This window comes from Aythya ferina, assembly GCF_964211825.1.
Source record: "Aythya ferina genome assembly, chromosome: 1".
NCBI classification, from domain to species: Eukaryota; Metazoa; Chordata; class Aves; order Anseriformes; family Anatidae; genus Aythya; species Aythya ferina.
In genome coordinates, this window is record NC_140296.1 from 160,913,587 (window position 1) to 160,937,106 (window position 23,520).

General features: G+C 36.4%; 1 long non-coding RNA gene across 1 annotated transcript in view; it reads left to right on the top strand.

Annotated features, from left to right (window-relative positions):
• LOC311430578 overlaps positions 1–15,412 on the top strand; it is a 75,750-nt gene extending 60,338 nt beyond the window's left edge. Inside the window, exons 5-8 of the long non-coding RNA XR_014688883.1 lie at positions 10,376–10,473; positions 11,020–11,099; positions 13,959–14,118; positions 14,208–15,412. This is a non-coding gene — a long non-coding RNA (uncharacterized lncRNA). The remainder of the gene's footprint in view (positions 1–10,375; positions 10,474–11,019; positions 11,100–13,958; positions 14,119–14,207) is intronic.
• Positions 15,413–23,520: the final 8,108 nt, after the last annotated feature.

Here is a 23,520-nt window from a genome sequence, read left to right on the forward strand (position 1 = left end):
TAAAAGAACAAATTATACTTTTCTACATAGAGGAAACTTTCTAAATTGTGATATATGCACTGTAGTGTGACCACAAAATATGCTGTGCAATTTCAGTAGCTATATGCTGTTAAACTTTAATGTTGTAAAGAATTAGCACTGAAGTTTTTATCAAAAAAACGTGTAATCCATGTTGTATGTTTACACATGATGAAAATGTATTATATACCTCACCTCAAAAGTCACCGTGAAACCAGGACAGAAGATGCAAGCTGACTAATCTGACTAAATTTATCATACTACTTTGGAAGTAAAATTATTTTGTCTTATTTGTAATGGAAAGAATAAATTAGCTGGAAGTAGGCAAAAATGGTAAATTCATGTTAAATTCCTGCTTCTGTTTAGGCATATATTAGACAATATTTTTGTCGGTTATACAGTTTATGGAATATTAGCTATAAGCTGATAATGGAATTTTTGTCCATCGGACTTGTGTAACTTTCTTGAAGTGTGCATAACAGAGAACTGATTTTGAATAACTTGAATAGCTCCATACGAAAACTTTTGAAGCACAATGTTACAATGAACGTTCCTTCTTTGAATTTCTATACAAATTAAAATTCTGATTATAAATATACAGCTTTTTATATAGCTTTGACATTTTTGGAGGTTTTAGAGGTTTTTAATTATTTTATTTTGTGGTGAGAGGAAGGGAAAAGGAAGGAAATTGAAGAGATATGAAATTGTAGTTATATTGTGATAAAACTTTGTAGGTCAAAGCAGAATGTTTTTGAAGTATTTACTATTTTACAATCTTAAAATCTGTGGCAAGAGAAATTTCTAGAAACTTTTCTTTAAAATAAACTAAATATTTCGTCTTTGAAGAAATTAAATTGAAAATGAAGTGAGGGCATTTTTATTAAAAGTTGCCTAACTAGATATGAGAGCAAGCTGGACCATTATGTTCAACAGTTCAAAAATTACTTGAGGAACCATTAACTTTTAAAGTCCTCTCTTAACAATCACTAAACCTTTAGTTGGAATTGAATCCACTTTTCCATGCAGAAATGTTGAGGCAAACATTTATATGAAAAAATATAGTCCAATTGCTGAAAATACAGACCAATTACTGAGATTAATTTAGATATTTGTCGCTGAGTATACATCATCTATATGTTAGAGCTGATTTACCATTATTTCCTTGTCTTATTTGCAAAAGGAGACTCCTACTTATTGAAATATTACTGAAGAATCTAGCTTTCCCCACAAATTACACACTTTTTGCATAAATGTGCCTAATTACCTGAATTCAGTTTTGATTAGCAGTGTTAATTGATGCAGCTGTGGATGGGCTCTGTTTACCTAAATTACCATGTGCAAACAGCAATACGTCTGAAAGTGAATATGCTAAACTGAAAATACTAATTAGCTAAGACAGATTGTTATTCAAGTCACATCTCAGAGCTTTTTAATGAAAGCCTGAATGTGTCAAGGTTTTATGATATTCAGACAGAAATGTCTATATTACATATGATTTCTAAATTTAATTCATTGGAACAGATGGGATGTCGGCCGGGGTTCTTCTCCATCGCTTCCAGTATTAATGTGAATATTTTACTCCACTGGAGACATTTTTGAGTGTGTATGTGTGTATGTTTGTGAGAGAGAAAGAAGTGTGAGAGAGGAGGGAGGAACTCATTGTGTGCACTGACAATGTGCCAGCCAAGAACAGCTAACTAGTCTATTTTTGACTGATATATTTACAAATTATAGCCACCTATTTTCCCTGAGTGACGATAAACAAACTGTTTTGCAAATTTAATAAAGCCAGATAGTAAGTGCAATAAAACCAAATAACAGAAAGTTTAAACAGATCTCAATAATAGAGAGATCTTTGGCAACAACAGAGATTATTTCCTTCAATAACAATAACAAATGTGTCTGTTTTGATATAAGACGATGATTGGATTGTATATTTCAAAATATTGCAGAAAAGCTTTAATTACATTAAGCTGTGCTGCAAAATGCAACGGTTTTCTCAATTTTGTTTAGAACAGTATGGATTTCAGGTATTCAGCTAATGCATTTAATCACTCAATAGTATTGTTGGTTGCAAAACTAAATACATTTCAGAGTAGTATAAAAGAATATTTAGAGGAGATACATTGACTTAAATGTTCTCAATGAAGATCAACTGTCATAACTGCATATGCCTATTCTTCAGTCCATTTATTCTTACTTTTGCTATAGAGCTTAAATATTCTGAGGTCAGCTCCCATGTGAAAGTCAGTAATTCATCAAAATCTTTTCCAACAATATCTTGTCAAAATGTAAAGCGAGGATTATAAGTGCTGTGCATTACTATATGTACCAAAATAATAGTTATAGTTATAATGTTTCAGTTTTCATATTTGGACAGTTCTTGGATAAATGTTCTCCAGACGTCTGTAAAGGTCCTAATTCCATATAGGTGACTATGGTTATATTTATAAAAAATGTTTAATCTTTTCAACTACATTGGTCAAAATCTATTTTCATGTGTGTGTATGTTTGCAATGGGAGAATTCATTTGAATCTATTATTCCAGAATTATAGAGAATATACTGAATAGAATTCAGCCTGGTTACTTAGTTTTGGTAGCACAATACTCCTTTTCTAAAGTCAGTAGTTCTGTTTTTTAGTCAGTTGACATGTAGAGCTGATCATATTTTCTACAAGTAATTATCTAAGCTCCTAAGCTTTATACCTGAATCTTTTAGTCATGTCCTCTTATGCTTCATTTATGTAGGCTTTTATGGAGTGTATTCCTAAACAAATCAGCCACATGTACCTGCATTGTTCAGCTGGCAATTAACTCAGGCTAGAGAGGAGAACAGTAGTGATGCACATTAGATTTTGACCACTTTGGTAAAAGAATCACTTCATTCCCATTACAGTTGCAAAATAAAGAGTGATCCAGTATAATGAACCGTCTCTTCAGTCCAGACATCTGACCTGGTAAAGAGCTTTTATCCAAAATAAATCATACTTAACAGGAGTTCTGAGTCAGAAAATGTTATAGTAGACCATGTTATGACACATACTCCACCACCCTCAATAGGGCTTGACTTCCTTATGCAAGGTGTAGCTGAAAGAGTAAATGAGAAACAGAAGCATCATCTTCTGGAGAACAGAAGAGGAAAAGAGGCAGACACCAAAAGCCAAACTAGTTTTAAGATGGCGCTTGAAAATATCATGAAAAACTGCATCCAGTGTTCGCTTTCACTAGTGAAGTAAATGGTCCAGAATGGAATAAATTACCCAGAGATTAGCTCTTTGGGGCTGGTGATAGTCTTCAGGTAGACTGGTAGATGAAAGGAAGAACAAATTAATTAATTGTTTAAAAGTAGCTAAAAACACATCTTTTTTTTTTTTTTTAACTCCCCAAATAAAATAATGGAGCAACTTCCACATAAAGGTATTGAGAAAGCCAGCACTTGATGGCTATACTTTGACCTATATTCAGCCATAATTTATGAACAAAACTGTTGAGAAAGAAATTCCTCTGATTGTAATATTTGGCTGTGTGAGAAGCAAAGTCTCTGACCCTCGTCAAGCAGTACTGAATGACAACTAAAACATCTGTGTGTTTTCAACACTCTTTTCATCACAAGTCTGAAATATGGCACTGAATGAGCTACCATGATGCAAATGAACGAAACCAGTACAATACCATAATAAAAACATCTTCAAGTATACATATTTGGTTCTGATGAAATATACCTAACAAACTGCACAAATGAACTAAAGGGGGAAAAGAATAAAACACTCCTCACTCAGCACTATCTTCACAAGGTTTACATTGCCACATCATGTAGTGACATTAGAGCAGTGGTTAGGGAGAAGCATTTAGAAGAACAGAAATGATTTCTAGCTCCACTCCTTAGTTCACAGAATCATAGAATGGTTTGGGTTGGAAGGGACCTTAAAGATCATTTGGTTCCAACCCCTCTGCCATTGGCAGGGATGCCACCCACTAGATCAAGTTGCCCAGGGCCTCATCCAAGCTGGTCTTGAACATCTGTCTTGCTCCCTACTCAAAAGTTTATATTGAATTCCATTTTACTTTTCTACAGCAGCAGACCAATCTGCGACTAATGTAGAAAGTGTCTCTTCCTGTCCTCCTTAAATGTTTATGATCTTCTCTTTCACCACATGCAGTCTGTGTTATTGTGAATCTTGCAATACAGAGATGACCTATAAGGAAAGTTGATGCACTGTATGGTGTTGGATACTGCCCTATGAAAATGCTGGGACACCATAATATTCACCCCACTCTGTTGTGATATTTCCGTTGTATTCAAAGTTTCTGCTGTTGCCAACTCAGTGACATGTTTCTCATCTTCAAAGCAATTCATGTGTCAGCATTGGCTCTGTTGGCTACCTCTGACTTTCCAGTGTGATTCTCAAAACAAGTAGGATGTTATTTCTGTATTGGGAAATCTCTTCATAGACTGCAAGTCAAAAACATCTCATTTTTGCTTTTATAAATAGTATTTGGCATTTTCACAGCTTTCTAAATTTAACATGTTGTATTTTCTGGATACAGTCTGCTTTTATTCTGAAATAGTTTGTAAGTTTAGAGGAATAGCTCTCAATTCACTTACAAGAAAGCAAAGTTCAGTTACTTGCTTGAACTGTATTTTAAGTCAGTATTAGTTTAGGTCAATTGCACACTTTCTTGTTCCTAAACTAAGTGAATATGTTTATTCCCCAAGAAATCTACACAACTTAAATCGTTTCCTATTTTCAAAGTTAATTGCATAACGTTGTAAAATTAACACTCTAAAAATAGGAAGATCATTTAGAAAATGTTCTTTCTCTTTATTTTCATGTTTGATCCCTAAGTGTCCATTGCTGTGTAGGGTCTTCGTTTAAAAGAAAACTTCCTTCAAGACTCTGTCAGAGCAGAAGTCCTCCAGTCACTTCCATGACCCTTGCATCCCCCTTGTCCAGGTTCCTTTTCACTTATTTGTTCTGTTGCTATTTTTACTTTCACACTGATTTCTATTTCTTTACCATCACTATATCTTACCTCATCCTGAACTTCATTCCTCTCCATCTCTTTCTCCTTATTCTTGCTACATACTCTGGGTAATTTTGATTTCTCCCGTTATCATATTTCCCTTCTACTTTAGGGTCTTTTTACTGGCTATGAGCTTTGGCTGCTCTTGCTTTTTTACTGTTGCCGTTCGTTTCTAATAATATGTGAATGATGCTCTGCACCTGAAAAAAAGATCTTTAACCTTTGTGTTAATCTAGTAGGATACTGTAGTAATCTAGAAGTACTATACTCAATGATGAATAATGTTTTCTAAGAGTCTTGTGTCAGCACAGATTTCAAAGACTTGCAAGCTACCACTTAATGAACTATTTCTGTGTAATGTTTTCACTCGCTTTGTATGTGAAGTTTTCCAAATGCTTTTCTCTGATAGACAGTCATCTCTATTCTGCTCAGATTTAGCTTCAATCTAGTGTTTTTCATGCATTAATTTGGTACTTGTCTAAATTACAAGCCACTGCAACAGTATGTATGACAAAAAAGGAAAGTACAACAACTGCATGTTATCTGCAAAATTCCATCAAATCAAGACTGGTTATCAAAAATGTATTTTTTTTTGTTGTTGTTGTCACTGATCTTAGTTATATCCACTGAGAAAATACATTTCCTAAAATTTTCTCTTTTCTTTAATCCAGGCTACATCATTCCTGTTATACTTCTCTACATGAAGTACAATAAAATGCACCTTTAATCTAAAATTATTTACAACTATATAAAACAGAAATAAAATAGTACCATATTTTCCATCAGATTACAGCTATTCAACTTTTCATGTATGTTGAGTATTGTTATGTTATAGTATTAATGAACTATTTTGTGTGTCGATTATCAGCTGTGAGAAGTAGAATAAGCAGTATACATATTTGCATTTAGTTTGGATTCTTTCCAATGTGTGTATATATGTGCTAACTGAAGCAATCTGTGTGTGGCATTTTTATGTTGATAAACTTAGGGCATTCCATTTGTGTGAGCATCTACTAAAAGATACATAATTTTGGATAGTGCTTTTCTAAGCCTACAAACTCAAAATGAAAATTTCATGACTAGATAAAAATATGCTTAAGTGCATTTAAATTAGTGAAACTGTCTGTCTGAAAAGTTGTGTTTTGCATAGTATAAAAAGTGTGCTTCCATCTCCATTTAGAATACTCATATGTGTATGCATACACAAATGCATAGCCCACCAAAATGACTAAAGATTACCTAGGAAATTTATATAAACCCTCATTGTCTCTCTTTTATTTTTCTTTCCAATTCTACTTTGGGTGACCATTGTTAAACTGGGAGCATCATTCAACACAAAAAGACAGAATTAGTGTCTTTTTGCAAATATCTTGCAAAAGTTCTTTTTCTCTTAGATGCAAATTTTCTGTATGCTTATTAGTCTCTGGAGTAATATCAGGCCATATTTAAATCAAAGAATATTTTTATGTTAATTTTCTCTCTGGGTAAAGACTTTTTCTTGGAAAGAAGGCTTAGCCAGATTCCCAGTGGAAGAAAATATTTCCTTCCAGGTACATGAGCTCTCAGATGTGTAAAATAAAATATTGATATTGTCATTACCTGCTTTTTTTTTTTCAGTTATATTTTATAATTATTTTAAAATCCTTTTGCCATGATTGTACTTTGAATTTTAGATCTACACAACTTGAGTTTCCCTTACACAACATCAGTGTGTTGTAGAATATTGGGCCCTATCTTCTTTCCCCATTTCATTGTTATAATGCAAAATTCGATTCCTTACTTATACCATCCCATTTCTCTGTAAGTTTACGTCCACCTCTTTTACAGAACTGTGTGGATGGAGGGATAAAAAGAAGTTTTGGGGCAAGTCATTGCCCAAAACTCATTCAAAACTCTTTCATTTCCAACTGCTGTTTCCTGCCTCCTAAAAGCACAAGATCAGGCAATTCCAAAACATCAGAAGGCAGGCAGGCAGGGCAGAAGGCCGGCCTGGCTGACCGGGGATCTTCTACTGGAGCTTAGATGGAAAAAGAAAGTGTACGGCTGCTGGAAGGAGGGTCACGCGATGAGGAAGGAATATAAGGATGCTGTTCGTGTTTGTAGGGAGAAAATTTGTGGAGGCAAAGCCCAACTAGAGTTGAAGCTGGCCATGTCTATGAGAGACAATAAAAAAAGTTTTTTTTAGATATGTTAACAGAAAAAGGAGAACCAAAGAAAACATAGGTCTGCTACTTGACAAGGAAGGTCTCCTCACAGACAATGACATAGGCAAAGCAGAGATGTTTAATGCCTTCTTCACCTCTGTCTTCAATGCTGATGATGGGCTTCAGGACCCTGGGTGCCCTGAGTGGGAGGACCATGACGGTGGGAATGACAAACTCCCAACCAACCCTGAACATGTGCGGGATTTTCTGCTCCACCTGGATCCATACAAGTCCATGGGTCCAGATGGGATCCATCCCAGGGTGCTTAAATAGCGGGCTGATGTTATCGCGAGACCTCTCTCAATTATTTTTCAATGATGTTGGGAATCTGGAGAGGTCCCAGTAGACTGGAAGCTGGCAAATGTTGTGCCAATTTTCAAGAAGGGTGAGAAAGAAGACCCTAGCAATTACAGGACTGTCAGTCTCACATCAGTGCCTGGTAAAATTATGGAGAAGATGATTCTTGAAGTTATTGAGGTGCACCTGGGGGACAATGCAGTCATTGGTCCCAACCAACATGGGTTCATGAGGGGTAGGTCCTGCCTAACAAATTTGATTTCCTTTCCTAAGATCACCAATCTAGCTGACCAAGGGAAACCAGCTGATGTGATCTTTTTAGATTTCAGCAAGGCTTTTGACATGGTTTCCCATAGGATCCTACTGGACAAATGTCCAGCATACAATTTAACAAAAACATCATACGATGGGTGAGCAATTGGCTGACAGGCAGGGCTCAAAGTGTTGTGGTTAATGGGGCCACGTCTGGCTGGCAGATGGTCACTAATGGGGTCCCTCAAGGCTCCATTGTAGGGCCAGTCCTCTTCAATGTCTATATAAATGATTTGGATGTACGACTAGAAGGTGTTTTGAGCACATTGCCGATGACACCAAACTTGGGAGTTGTGGACTCTGATGATGGTGGAAAGGCCTTGCAGAGAGATCTGGACAGATTGGAGAGCTGGGTGATCACCAACCACATGAAGTTTAACAAAGGCAAGTGCTGGGTCCTGCACCTGGGATGGGGCAATCCTGGCTATACATACAGACTGGGTGACGAGATTTTGGAGAGCAGCCCCGCAGAGAGGGATCTGGGGGTTGTGGTTGACAGCAAGTTGAATATGAGCCAGCAGTGTGCCCTGGCAGCCAGGAGGGCCACCCGTATCCTGGGGTGCATCAAGCACAGCATCGCTAGTCGAACGAGGGAGGTGATTGTCTCGCTCTACTCTGTACTGGTGCGGTCTCACCTCGAATACTGTGTGCAGTTCTGGGCACCACAGTACAAGAAGGACATTAAACTGCTAGAGAGTGTCCAGAAGAGGGCGGCGAAGATGGTGAATGGCCTATAGGGGAAGACGTATGAGGAGCGGCTGAGGTCACTGCACCTGTTCAGCCTGGAGAAGAGGAGGCTGAGGGGGGACCTCATCGCGGTCTACAACTTCCTTGCAAGGGGGAGTGGAGAGGCAGGTGACCTATTCTCTGTAAACACCAGTGATAGGACCCGTGGGAATGGTGTTAAGCTGAGGCAGGGGAAATTTAGTCTGGACATCATGAAGAGGTTCTTCACCGAGAGGGTGGTTGCACACTGGAACAGGCTCCCCAGGGATGTAGTCACTGCACCAAGGCTGTCTGAATTTGAAAAGTGATTGGACTGTGCACTTAATCACATGGTCTAAACTTTTGGGCAGACCTGTGCAGTGCCAGGAGTTGGACTTGATGATCCTTATGGGTCCCTTCCAACTCGGGATGTTCTATGATTCTATGAAAGCATCAGCTTCTTTTAGGGGAACAATTCTGAGTGCTTCTTTTTCCTCACTATGGCTAACCCTTCCTGATCTGCTTTTAGGGCTATAAATTTCTGGAGGAGTGAATAGATATGCAACTATTCTGCTGCAATTTCTTGTTACTCTGAATGTATGGGGCTTGAGGGGAGGGAACATGACTGTATGGAAATGGCTTTCTTATCCAAGTGGAAACAGTTTTAGTCATCTTTCAGGCAGGCTCCATAAACATAATGCAGTGGAGGAGCTCACAGAGCCATACTTTAATGGCCATTAAAATTGCATCTGCAGTGCATTCAGTGCCAGGATACAGTGAATACCCATGTTTGTATTATGAATGGAAGACAAATGTCTTGTGAGTGAAAGAAAATCTAATGTTAATTAAACTTTTTCTAGGGGTTGGGATGGATAATTCTGCTTTTGTGTTGTTAAATCTACTTTGATTTTAATTGCATGACAAAAAAAATTGACTGCAAATGTAATGTGGGCAAATGCTCATATTGATTACGAGCTCCTGTGTATGCTAAGTCAAAGAATTAAATGCTTTTAATTGGGGTGGTTTTGTATGTGTGTTTGTGTTTTTTGTTTGTGTTTTTATTATTATTTTTTTTTCTTTCCATAGGATATCCACATTGATAACAAAGCTTGTACTGTCAGTATGTTGAAGGTCACTCTTATAACCTGTTCAGTGAGAACTGCTCCCCTTTAAGTGAAAAGAAAAATCAACTGAGCATACCTAAAATTGTCAAAAAAAAAAAAAAAATCCTATTACATTTACTAAATTTCAGTTATATATTTCAGATTTACATGGAATTCAGTGAACTCTCAGGTCAAATATGAAAAATTGTAGCAAATTTTCAATAATACGCACAATTTTTCCCCCTTTTGTGGCTGACTTAGAGAAACAAGGCACGTTCCTCTCAGTGATGACAAAGGACAAACTGAAATGATTAACATTAAAACATACATAATACTGGTGATATGTTTTAGAACTGGAAACAAAGGTACGATATGTCTTATCCATCTGTCTTGCCTCCCTGTGCATCTGTCTGTCTCTCTAGAGCAAGTCAATAAAAATGATTAGAGCTGGCATCTCACAAATGTACACCCTTAAACCATGAAGCAATAATACTGTGAAGGAAATTTTTTTCTGACCTTTTCAAATTACATCCAACTGTCTAGGGAATTTCTCAGTGACTAGAGGTAATAAGGTTCAATCCGTTTTGCTGGTTGGCTTCAAATTTAGCTCCTCAGAAGCCCTAACTTATCTATTCTTTTTATCTTGGCCTTGGCATCTATTCAGTACAGTAATCCATGCATCTAATCTTTTTTTTTTTCTCCCCTCTCAGGTTTAGCTGGTGGATCACGTTGTAAAATCTGCAGCCATGAAAGGCCCTCCATTTATTGCACCCTTCAAAACGAAATATTAGCATGGGAGGCTAAGCTGGTATGTTGCCTTTGAGAGGCTCTTGTTGAATTTAATTAGCTTTTAGATTTCATCTCCATCTCACATCTCAGCTTTCACTATTGTATGTGATTTAGGCTTCAGTGATTTTCATTATTTAAAACTTTTCTGACTTAGCTTTGCCACTTATGCCCTATAGAATACTAAAAGGGGGGGGGGGGGGGTGGGAGGAGGCAGGGAAAAAAAACTTAAAGTTCATTGTCTTAAATTGATTTCTGTTGTTTTTATGATGTGAACTCAGAAACAATAGAGACATAGCCTTCCAGTAAGTTAGTGAATCAATCAAGTGAGAAAGGCAAACAAGCATTTGTGCATGGCTTGTTCCTCATTGCACTTCATGAAGTAGAACTGGAAGCAGGTAACGAAAATCTTTTGAAGAATATTTATTAGAGAGTATTTTGATGTCAGATGCTTTCATATCTAGGAAAAAAAAAAGTTTTCTTTTCAACTCAGTATAAAAATATTATAATAGGGTAAAGGGACTTACAGTTTTAGATGTCTGAAGTTTCATTTTTGTGATTTATGCAGGGTGTTACGGAGTGGTGACTTCAAGTTCTGGTTCACAAGTAAATCCATGTCAGTATAAGGAGAGCTGTCGATGAGAAATGGTAAGCTCTTGGATGTTAACTGTGTAAAATTTTATCCTCCACATGGTTAAGACTTAGAGTTTCCTTTTACTTCAGGCAAAGGAAAATCATAAAAATTGGGCTTTACTGCTGTAGCTTCCCAGGAGTATTAAGTCTGTGCTTAGTTATATCTGATGTGCTATTGAAAGGGCTACAAAATGTTCCAAGTGCATGCATATCAAAAAGTACCTATAAAATATTTGCTTTTAATCATATGAGAAATATTTGGAAGACATACGCAACTTGCTTTAGATTCAAGGCAAAGCAGTAGCTATAAGGAGGCTTGGTAAAGATATGTGGTGATGATTTTCGTGAAGTAATCTTAATCATATTTTGATTCTCCTTTCTGATGCAAAGGAAAACATAGCTGGTCAAAGTACAGAACAGGGTGCTTTTAGATCTTGTCCCTGTAAGTAACTAGGTCTTTAAAAATACTATAATATTTGTTGAATCACTTAATCATTTTTCATCAAAACTTTTGTGAAGAGCTGTCACAGCTCTTCTTCACAGCTTTTGTGAAGAGCTGTCAGTCAGTACTTGGCATAGGATGAGTGCTGGTGTCACATGACTATTTCCTTGTCTTCAACTGGTGCAGCTGAAATAAAATAGGTTCATTTTTAATCAAAATGCGTTGTGTATGATTGTTTGTAGCAATGTTAAAGATAGAGTACTTACTGATCTGAAGGCCAGTAATACACCTAGAAATCAACCACTTAAATGTTTGAGAATATCTTTCATTCTGAAATTACTTTAGGGAAAACAGTACCACACATTGCCAAGCCTTCTGTCCACTATTATTTTTTTTGACTGTCCTTATGGTCACGTCATGAAAAGAAGAGTTTCTGAATGGATGGACCCAGGTATATTTTTAAGCAAGCAGGAATAAACAGTTCAAAACTCCTTTACAAAAGATAATTGTCAGTATGCTAGATAGTGCCCTTGTTTAAAAACTAATATTAAAGGACATATTTTGACTGTATAAAAACATACAACTCTACACATATAACCCTGTCCTAAACAGTACAGTAGCTGGTGAGGTCTCTCTCCTTTAAAATGGTGTCTATAGAGTATAGTCGGTTAAATCAATCTTTGTCTGAATGCCAATTTACTCTCACATCTTGGAAGCTCCACTGATACATGTAGAGTTATTTCTTAATAAAATAATTTTGCTTTTCTTAATCCTACATGAATTAGGCTTCTCCTGGCATTCCAAAATCCAGTCTGGACTCCAGACAATGGAGGCCAGCAACCTCAAACTATTCATAGTTTGCCAAGGCTATCAAAGGACCAAAAAATGCCTCATGTAGCAAGCTGTAGCATCTCAAAGCAAAGTCGCTGATGTTGGCTGTATGTACATCTTACAGTAGCTATTTTGAATAATGTATAATAAATAACCCCTCTCATATTTCTACCAGAAATACGTAAAATACATAGGGATGGGATTATTTTGAGTGCAAGTAGGATATTAAGATGGCAGCAGTGTGAGCTTTCTATCACTGGACGTGTTCTTCTTTCCAAAATAGTTTCTTATTTAAAATTCTGCATATTGGACTGAATCTTTTCAGTTTATTCTTCAGCTCTATCTACCACTCTGATGGGTTTCAACTCATAAGTATTGAATATATTGAATATATTCTCATTCTCTTGTTATCTTCTTCTCTCTCTACCCCTCTTCCTCTCTCCCCCTCTTCTTCTCTTTCTTATTGGAGTTCACAGTTTATGTTGCATAAAGGAAACTATGTGTGATATCTAAATATTTACATTTCATTTGTTGGAGCAGTTTTGTATCAGTAGCTATGAGCTATTGACAAAATACATATTGAACAAAATGTCTTGTGTATTCGGAATGTAGTTGAATATCGTTTTCTTTGTCAGAGCCAAGCATTCTGGATCACTGAAGGTCCTCAGTGATCCATAACCTCAAAGCAATGTTCTACTTTATGTTATTACTAGGGAATATCAAACTCTTCTCTGCAAACTAAACTACTTTCAAATCAAACACACTCAATTGTCTTATTGTGGAAACAGTAGTAATTCAAGTCCTGATTTTTGTCTGTTTAAACGTCTTTGTAGCTTTGCTTTCTATTCTGTGCTTCCTGATTTTTTATAAATTGGAAGTCAAACAATAGGAAAACAAAATGGGCACCAGGGATAGGTATATGAAAAATTGTGTTTCAGCTTTGCCTTCTTTTCCTCAGTTCTTAGAAAAAATCAAATACTATTATATATCAATATAACAAAGCTTTATGAGAAGAAAATTCTGTATATCAGGTCAAAGTATGTCCCATACATATATCAGTAGTGTTGAAATGGAAGTTTGCATTGTGCGCATCAAAGGAATTGTGTGAATGTTATTGATACACCATTCTTCATTGTTCTGTGTTATTTGTATTTTCATCGTTAGTCTATAAAGTCTTAATAATTAGCTCTCTAATTTTCCAGAAAGAGCATGTTAATTTATTGAACTGGCTGAAGCAAAAAATAGCTGATCAATCTGGCATTGTAGGTTAACAGTATAGAACAAAGCATGGTCATAATTAGTCGAGAAAAGGACTTTCCTTGTTCATTCCAGTTTATAATAAGAAGTCCCTTGCCAAAGTGACTTAGAAAATAATGCATTCAGACTGAGCAGAATTACCGCCTAGCAGATTCTATTTATCTGTAGCTTAAAAAGCAGCTGCGTTTTTGTAAAAAGCAATGAATGTGGCAGTCCTACTTAAAGGTAGAAGAAAAAGAACACCCCTTGTTTTGTAATAAGGGGATTTTCAATTTAAAAGAGAGAGAGAGCCTGTTGTGTGAAGTATGGTTATTACATTCGCTGTATTCTATCTCACCCACCAGGAGGCTAATAACGAAGGAGTCAGTGAAGGAGACCAATGCCACAAGGGTTATCTCGCAGCCCCAGATGCTGGATAAGTTGGAGGAGGCAGAATCGCTTTTGGATGACATTCAGGAAGGCCTTGAATGATTATTTGGTGAAGAACAGACTATTCTTTTCAAGGTAAACAGTCCATTGCATCTGTCTGTTGTCGGAGGTGTAAAATATGTTTGTATAAATACCTATAAAGTTAATTTTTTATCATTTTTCAGGTTTTTCTTTCAATGCAGCAATGATCTCTCAGGAATCCTTTTTGAGACAAAGGATCCACTCCATATCCAACAACACCTAAAGAAATGCTTTGAAGGAATTGCCAAGCTCACTTTTAATCATGAGAAAGAAATTACCCACATGGAGTCAGCAGAAAATGAAAAAGTAGAGCTCGTGCTGCGAATAATTCCAGCAAGTGCCAAGGGGCTAGTTGAGCAATGGCTTCATGAGGTGAATATCTTTAGCTCTTACTTAGGGTTTAGTTACTGTATAATCATTTTCTCTTTTAGGAGCAATGAATATCATAAGCATATTTCCTAACTAAACAGCTCTCTGAATATTTGTCAAGATGTTGACAGATTTCAGCCTTATTGTTGTTATTTATTGCAGCTAATTTAGCAACTGCAAATGTGCAAAAATTAATTTTAATGAAAAGCTCTCAGAGTCAGGCTGTCAGCAGAAGTGGGTCTGTGTCTGAAACCATGTATGTGAATATATGTCCGAGTCTACATGTATGTGTTTTTGTGCTTTCATGGTGTAATGTCTGTAGCTGATGAGGAAAACATTTTTTAAACAATCGCAGAAATGTAAGATTTCAAATGCTTCCATCCTGTAGAAATGTATCCCATTGTGTTGGAGGGGTTTAATTTCCAATACATTTTAACAAAAAGGAAGAGAACTGATAACATCCTAACCTTTCCCCTTCAGGCCACTAATCCAAATTCATTGGTTTTAGCAAGAAATTAGTTTTGTGACCTTTTTTGTTGTTGTTGTTGTTGTTCACTTTATTTAACCTTCCTCTGCCAGAGGATAGGAACTGGCCCTTTTCTTGTTTTTCATTTCTGGGCCAAAAAAAACTTCTCCTTCCCCCGTGTCTCCCTTTCTTATGGGGCAGGATCAACCCTGGGTACACGGGGGCTGCCAGCCAGCAGGACAGAGCAGCCAGGGGAGTGTTATTTCTATTCCCAGATAATTCAGCTGACACCCTGTGTACAGAGGTGGCAGCAAAGCCCCGTGCAGGTAGTGGGTTGGACGGGTTTGGCCCCATTGTGTGTCACACTTTTGCTGACTGGGTGAGCAAAGCTGAGCCCTCAAGCCCTCTCATGTGTCCCTGTTGCCCACTGTGTTGAGAGTCACAACAACATGCTAGGTTGGGCCAAGCCCCCTTTTTTTTTTTTTTTTTACAGCAACTACATCACATTTGAGGTGGTCCCGCAACAGCATTCTGTGGGGTGAGGTAGGGAGGAAAGCATGTAAGGATTTAGACAAACACAAATGCTCCCTACCCTGTTCTCTGTGTCAAATGGCTAGCTTGATTTTTTTGGACTATTTTTCCGCACAAAATTTTCTTCCTTGGAGAGTAGGGGTGGGGAAGCTACAATGGGTAACTGGCGGTTCTGAGGAGCCCAGGAAAAGCCTAAATTCTATTACACTAAGCCTGCAATATGCTTTTTAGTTTTTACCTTCTCCCTCAAATGAAAGATGTTTGGAGAGTTGAGCAGCTGTGTTTATTTTAACACATCTCATTTAACCTTCACCTAAAAACAAATTGGAAGGTTTGGGAGTGCATTAATCTGGACCCAATTAGTGTCTCTTTCTCTCTCAAAAGTGCAACCTGAGATTAATGAATATAAACTAGAGTTTCATATGCAGTCTTTAAATCATTTGCATGTTTTATGCATGATAATTGAATTTATTTATGCACTTCCTTTCATTTAGTGATTTCTTGCTCTTTTCTATTCTATCAACATTATATTATGCAAGACACAGGATTATGGTAGGCAAGAAAGGATAGCAGTATATAAATCAAACCCGATTTAATTCTTAGTTCTAGTGTCAACAGTACATCAGAATTAATATTGGTATCATGCCAGTGGGGTACGTGGCCAGGAAAATGTAAAATATTTTTGGTAAAATAGAGGCTTTTAGATTAAGGAGACATTTCTGATGCAGTTTAGATTGCTTGCAAGTGTATAAGCAAAATTATTTTCAAATGACAGTTAAATTATTGTATTGACTTTTCAATGACCGTAGAGACTTGTGTTTCAACTTGGCCAATTAGTAGTAATAAGAAGATGAATAGTAATTACATTAATAAATAACTGTTTTTAGACCAGGATTCAGTATCATAGTCTGGCTAAGAAAATAAGGGCATTTTATAATTTGTTTCATTTGGTCTTTGATCAGGAGAAAAAGGACTTTGGAACTATAGTAAATCTCTTATAGCCAAGAATGTAGCAGTCCTAGGGACTAGTGAGCCATATTAGCTAGCAGCTCTGTGGTAGTAGCTGTTTCAGTGCCATTGGTAGGGAATTTTGCTTTGTTTAAGATCAGATGTCTTAAAGATTTCTTAGTGATGGTCTCTGCATTTTTTATAATGCATGCCAGGAAGCTACAATGGCAAGGAGTTTTAATAAGATTCTGGTAGTGGTGCTTTCAAAGCTTTAACCTATACCAGTTTCTTTTTTGTCTCTCGTCTTTCCTATGTGTTGAAAGATGTATGTGGAAGTGATATTTTTCTGTGGTGTCCTGTCTTTTATCAGTGGATTAAATGGCTGTGTGTTGTGATCGTTTCCTGATTCTCGTAGGTAGGAATGTGTTTAAAGGCTACAGCTCTGTTAATTTGTGATGTAACCATTTCAGTGTGTTTCTTGTCATTGAAATGTAGTTTAAAATGTTCAGTAATGTAGCATGAAATTATTGGTTAGTTTTGGAATGGTGGTGAAATCATGTGAAGAAAATAAGTATTGCATCTGATCAAGATAAATTCACTCTAGTGTTTTATGGCTTTTTATTCCTATGTGATAGTAATAAAGTCTCATGTAGGGATGGAAGCCATGAAATACATTGTGAAAAATCATCAACTCAGATGGGGCCATCAGGATAGCATGCTGTAGTTGTAGAGTTCTTGAGAATGATTGGAAGATGATTTAGTATGTCACCATGTTGACTACCATGTTTTGCATTTTGTTTCTTCATCCCTCACCCATGTAGTTTGATGAGAAGAAATCAGCTTCTAATGAGCTGAACCATCTTTACATCAGTGTTCAGTGTTTAAACTGTTCATACATCTTTCATTTTCTGCTAAAGATAACACTGTATATGAAACACTAAGCTAAGAATTTAATACAGCTAATAAAAAAGGCCACAATGAATACAAGTAAAAACCAATGAATTTGTAATTGTTTGAAAATTAAGAATGAAAAAACAAACAAACAAACAAACAAAAAAAAAAAAAACAAAAAACAAAAACACAAGGTCTAACCTGTTAGCACACGGGCCAGGTTGTTTATTTCCATGTTCAAGAGCAAATCTGAGAGATGGTCTGGGGATTGACAGATCTTTGGGGATCTTTTCCCTGCTTACTTTTATTGGTGAAAGTGCACAATCTTTTCTCTCTCTGTAACTGAGATAAAGGCTGACAGTGTTGAGGGCAGAAAACAATCTCTGACAATGTCCTTGCAGTGCTGCCATTCCATATATTGCCTTACTGCTGCAGCTGTTTGGCTCTTTTCCTTTGGGAATATTTTTGGGAAGTTTATTTGGTCTGATACAACTATTTACAATTTTCATTCTGTATTTTTTTCTGAAATGTATACTAATAAAACTTCATTGATTTTTTGATACTTGGACTCCTTTATTATTTCTCTCCTGTGTGATTTTTTTTTTGTCTGTTAAATGTGCTTTCTCATTAGTGTAGCTCAGGACATCATCTATTGAAAACCCCCACAATAATTAGGCAAGAATTATATTTGCCATTTTTTTCTAAGTTTAAATTTGTAGTTTAAATCAAATAGTACACAGAATAGTTTAACCTTAATCAAATTCAAAGACATAGTGTGGCAATTATTTCAGTTTTACTTTGGCTTACACAAATGGTAAATGCTTGTGCTGATGCAATGGAACTAAAATGTCTAAAACCTTGTAAAATAAGATAGCTTCAAACTTCTATGAAAAGGCAAAGTATTTGCCTTCTTATGTTTTAGCAGAATTGCTTCCAAGACTATCCAGGATGTACTGCCAAGAGAATAAACTGGTCTTGTCTTTCAACTTTGTATTTGGTTAAGATAAAAATTGTCTTCATCGTTTGCCCCCAAAATGTTTTCAATATTTGCTTTGGATATGGCAATTACTTTCCAGAAACCTGGAAGAAAATTCTTAAGACAGTTTCAAATGTGTTACTTTACTCTTTTTCTCCATTTATCCCAATTTAATGATAACAATACAGATTAACTACAATCTATCACTCCAAAATAATATGAAATTCATCTTACTGCAGACCATGCTTTGAAAAGTACTCTACAGTTCCACCTGAAGAGCATTTTTTCATTACTTTATATTGTTTCCAAATTATTTCCAGAGTCAAATGCTCTCTAAATTGAAGTACTTCCGTTAAATGTCTAGCCAAATGGTTGAAGGTGGGATCATAAAGGAAAGCTGAGTTCTTTTCCTGCATGCCAGCACTAGCTTGGAAGGGCTCTACTGACCAAAAATTAAGTCCTTAGTTTCATCAGTGCCATTAATCTTTCTAAATTGCTTTCTTTGCAATGACATTTCTTTTAGTGAATTTATACTGGTTTTACTTGGTAAATAATTTATTAATTATTAACTGTTGAAGAGAATCCAGCTCATTCTCCCATAGTAATTTTGGTTCTGCAGTGGCCTGCAGAAGCTATCAAGTATTGAGCATTCTATCAGAAATTAATCTGAAAATGCAATGAGGAAACACAGAACTGAATTTCAAAAGGCAGGTTTTATCACCAGGGCCACTGTCATACCCATACTTTTTGTGGAGGACATTTGATAGTGCAAAGTAACGAGATATGTTAAAAACGTACACAGTTTTCATGGTCTGAAGGTTCGCACAGTAAAGAAAAATTTACTTATTTTCCCACACCTCTGGTAACTATGCCGGGTGCCCACCTGACCTTCTGGTCACTGAAGAGGGTTTACTCTGCTTGTGCTGGTGTTTCTGGGGTGAAGTGGTTAAAATGCAGGACTTGGCTTTGTATTGCGCTAATGTAACTATAGCACTTTCTGTCTGCTGAGAGCAAACCTTCATTGAAGCATTAGCGAGACTAGTTCATGCCTGCAGTAACAAGGCCAGTCAGCAAAGCTGTAGGAGGTTTCATCTTGCCAACAGTTTTTGTCCTGTTTGCTTAATGAAACATAGGATAAATTTAAAAATTTAAGCATGGCTTTTTGAAACTGCCTTAATAAGTCGGTGCCCTGGTTTTACAAATTAAAGTCACAGAGTAGTGGACTGAAATATATGCAGAGAGAGACAGAAAGGTTGCAATTCCCTGAAATAATGCTAAGGTTATTATATCCCTGTAAACTAGGCACCAGAATGGCCTAACAGAGCTATTTCAGTTTGGTACCTTTTCTTGATATGTCTCCTGATGCAACTCCACTGACCTCATTTTATAACCATTTTTACAACCATTTATTAATCCATAAATTAGTGAGCAATGGCCTGTCCTGGAGCAGTCACAACTTACGTTTTTGGGTTTCTGATGTGTTTTTCTTTTGTTATGAGGGGTGAAGGAGTTGGTTTGGGATTTCTTTTCTTTGTACTGTTTCATCCAGATAAACTGTAGATACCTTTACTCTATTTCCATAAAATTTCATTTTTTATACCCTAATTGTTTTTTCCCTTCCCCCTTCTACCAGGGTGGAGCTGATTTCTCTCCCCTCTTCCCCTCTGTCTTTCCCTTCCCCCTCTCTTCTCCTCTCCCCTCTTTTTTTTTTTTTTTTTTTTTTTTTTTTACAAATCCTGCAATGTGATACCAGAAGTCTCTCTTTGAATTATGTGTTATCTTTATAAGAGCTTGACAATCAAGCCTTAAGTGACACCTTGCCTTGATGGCAAAGAGAGTATTTTTCTTGTCAGTGTCAATTTGAGTAAAAAGTGTGTGTGTATATGTTTAAAATGTAGTCACTTGTCAGAAGAAAAGCAAGGTCTTGTCACAGAGATGAAATGTTAAAGTTACTACTTTGTTTAATTTTTTGTAAATGTCCATATTGTGTAACTTCTTTATTTATTAACAGCCTGAGTTAAGAGCAAGACAACATGATACTTACACCTGGCACTACTCAAAATACTGTCTTAGGTAACATACCAGCTTTCAGGAGAGGCAACCTCTGGCAATCTCAAATCCCAAGCAGGATTTTAGGTCTTTCTAGGACAATGAAAACAGCTTGAGTGTCACCTGTGAAAGGATGTAAGTCTTTGAAAACAAGTGTAACATGCTTTCCAAGGCCAGAAATGTAAAATGAAGGGCAGTTTTTTTCCGTTGGAGCTAGTGCTTTAAAGCAGTCTTCAAGTGTAGCAACATGGAGAATAAATTACAGCAATTCAATCTGGATGTACAAAAGACTTTGTTAACTGTTGGGAAGACCATGCCACTGGGGAAAGAAGAGAGGTTTGCAATAGCTGCCTAAAAATTGGAGATAGTATTTCTGGATAGTGGAACTTACCTATTCTCCTAGCACTACCTTTGTCTTGCTGGTGTCAGCATCAGTTGACTTCATCCACAACCTTTTGCTGGATTTTGGAAAAGTAGGCAGGTTTGTGGGGGTGGAAGGACCTATGTGCATAGAGGAAAGTAAGTTTTCCTGATCGACTTTTTCAGTATCATTTTAATTAGATTGAAAGGTACCTTGTCAACCTGGTGTTTTACTACCCAAGTGTTTTTTACCAAGTTTAATATTTATTTGAAATATCTTATTTTTTCTCGATTTCTTAAGAAATATTGTACACAGTGAATTACTTTAAATCTCTCTCTCACACAGTCTTTTTAATTACAAACTATTGTCTGTAACTTCACCATCTGGCCAACATTACATGAGTTGTCATATTTCTCTCTCCCTTGTCAACATAGGTGGTATTTGTTTCTGGTTTGCAACAGCCATTACTAAAAGATGTTTCATGTCTTTACATTACTTGCTTGGACAGCTGAATGTTTTGAGATTTTTTTTTTCCAGATTCGAAATAAAAATTATTTGGTTTGATCTGAGTTTTTGGTTGATTTGCTCAGCTAGGAATGGCATTTTGAGGGAATTAACTGGGATACCTTTGGAACTTTAACAAGTAGGGAAACTAGAAGAATCATAGGAAAAAAAAACAGTTATATCTCAAAACAATTTGGACAAAAAGGATTTTTGTTCTTATTTCATGTATGTTTCCTACTCTGTATGCTATTTTTTCCTGCCCCAACAAGGAAGTCCTATGAGGAGGGTGTTTTCTTGGTTCTTTGGCTCTGGAAGCACTTATGCTCCAGGGCATTGGAAGGGGAGGTAAGAGGAGATGCCCTGGCTTGATAAAATCTGGAGACTAACAGTAGTCAGAGTACAAATACAAATTTGGTGCTTTCTCTTTGGTCAAAGTTCTTGAAATTTTGAAGAAGCTGTGAGTGGAAGTCCTATATACCCCAAGAACTTATTATCTTAGGACCCACTACATTTCTGTGGGATATTTCTGCTAGCTATCCTCATGCTAATCTTTGTCCAGTCTTTGTCCTGGGAAACATGAGGCAGGGGGACAGGGAGAGGTAGATAAGCAAGGGAGATAGAGTGCCAAAGAAAGGATCAGTGGGTTAGTGAAAGCTGCATGACTCTGGATTCATTCCAGCCGTCCTCTGTACAGACGCTTTTGTGAAACTCACTGTGGCTTCTGAAAGGAAGGTCCCTATTCATTCGGCCACTGAAGGAGATCATGCTAATAGGCTGCAGGATCACAAAGCACTCACCACCTGCTGTCATGAACGCAGGTCAGGCTTTGTCTGCTGTGCTGAATGCTTTTTTTTTTTTTTTTTTTTTTCTCTGTAAAAACTGAAGTGTAGGTATATATTTGATGGAGTTTGTGACTCTTTTGTGTCAGCATTTCAATTTTTAAAAGATGAGGATGAAAAACAGATATTGTCTTTATTGTTACAGGTAAGTGTAAAATACATCTTTTGCCACTAAAACAAGGTAGCATTCAGAAAGAAATTTCTAGAAATCTGTATGGAAATTTGTAGATAAGAAAATTAAGTCTAAACCAGTCTGATTTAAAATTAAGGTTTATTAACCTTAGGCTGAACTTTCTAATTTTTATGCAGTAATGATGAATTATTTTGCTGACAATAAAAGTATTCTTAAGTTTCTAAACTAATACATTGAATCTAATTTCTCACTGAAACTTTTTCTTTAATAAAATACTTGTGTTTAGTTTCACATTGACAAAGTGAATCTCTAATATTAGGGTTGTTAGAAGCAAAAGTCTACATTTGTAACCATTCTGTCAAATTTGTCCTTTGAGGAGAATAGAAAAATACATAGTTTATAATGTAAATAAAGAAATGTTCAGTGTAGCCTGTTTCACATTTCTAGAATATAACTGGTGATAATCTAGGATTCACAAGAGCAATAAACTCTGTCCTGAAATAAATCATCAAATTTGAAATGCAAACTTCATAACAAATCTGAATTTCAGCTGATAGTCTTGGTATTGGTATTACAAGTTTGTAATGAAACTTGTATGTGAATCAACAGATAGTGTCTTCCTATTATCTCATGAAGATCCATTTTAAGAAATCAATTTCTTAGTGTGTTGAGATAATAGGAACTTTTTGAAGGATATAGTGTGATAAAAATTAAATTAAGGCTGTGCTTGAAGTGACAAATGTAAACATCTCCTGAGGTATTGCATGCTGTATCCAAATAAGAGCACAGCTGCAAATAATTTGAAAACTAAATTGTATTTTTACATCAACATGGTTAGACAAAAATGACTTATTAAGTAATTGCTATTGTGACATAAGCTTTATGCAGTAGCTGAATTACTTGGCACAGCTAAAACCTCAAACTACCTTGGGAATTTACCACATTCTTTAATTTTCTGATTGATTAAATGGATTATTTGACATTTTGGCAGAGCTTTGAAATCACAGCATAACAAAGACTCCTTTCATTGCTCATTATTTGCTCTCTTCAGGCTTAGTGCAGATTCTTTGAAATGAAAGGTTTAAGGTGCTTCTTTCCTGGGTAATTTTTGTTCCAGTTCACATTTTTACTAGCAGTGTCACATTTCCAACTCAAATTCCCCTACTGTGTAAATGCAGTTCCTTATAATGAAAGCATAACCTATGGAGATTTGTAATCTAGAAAACACTTTTATATAGCTCACAACGGTGCAACTGAAGAATTCAGTACGGCCAGTTTGTTATCAGAGAGGCTCTTAACCCTCATGCCCCTGGCATTTTCTAGGCCATGGAGTGCAGGGAGCTGCACTAAATGATGGGCGTCTTTGTTCAGTGTGTGCCAGTGCTCATT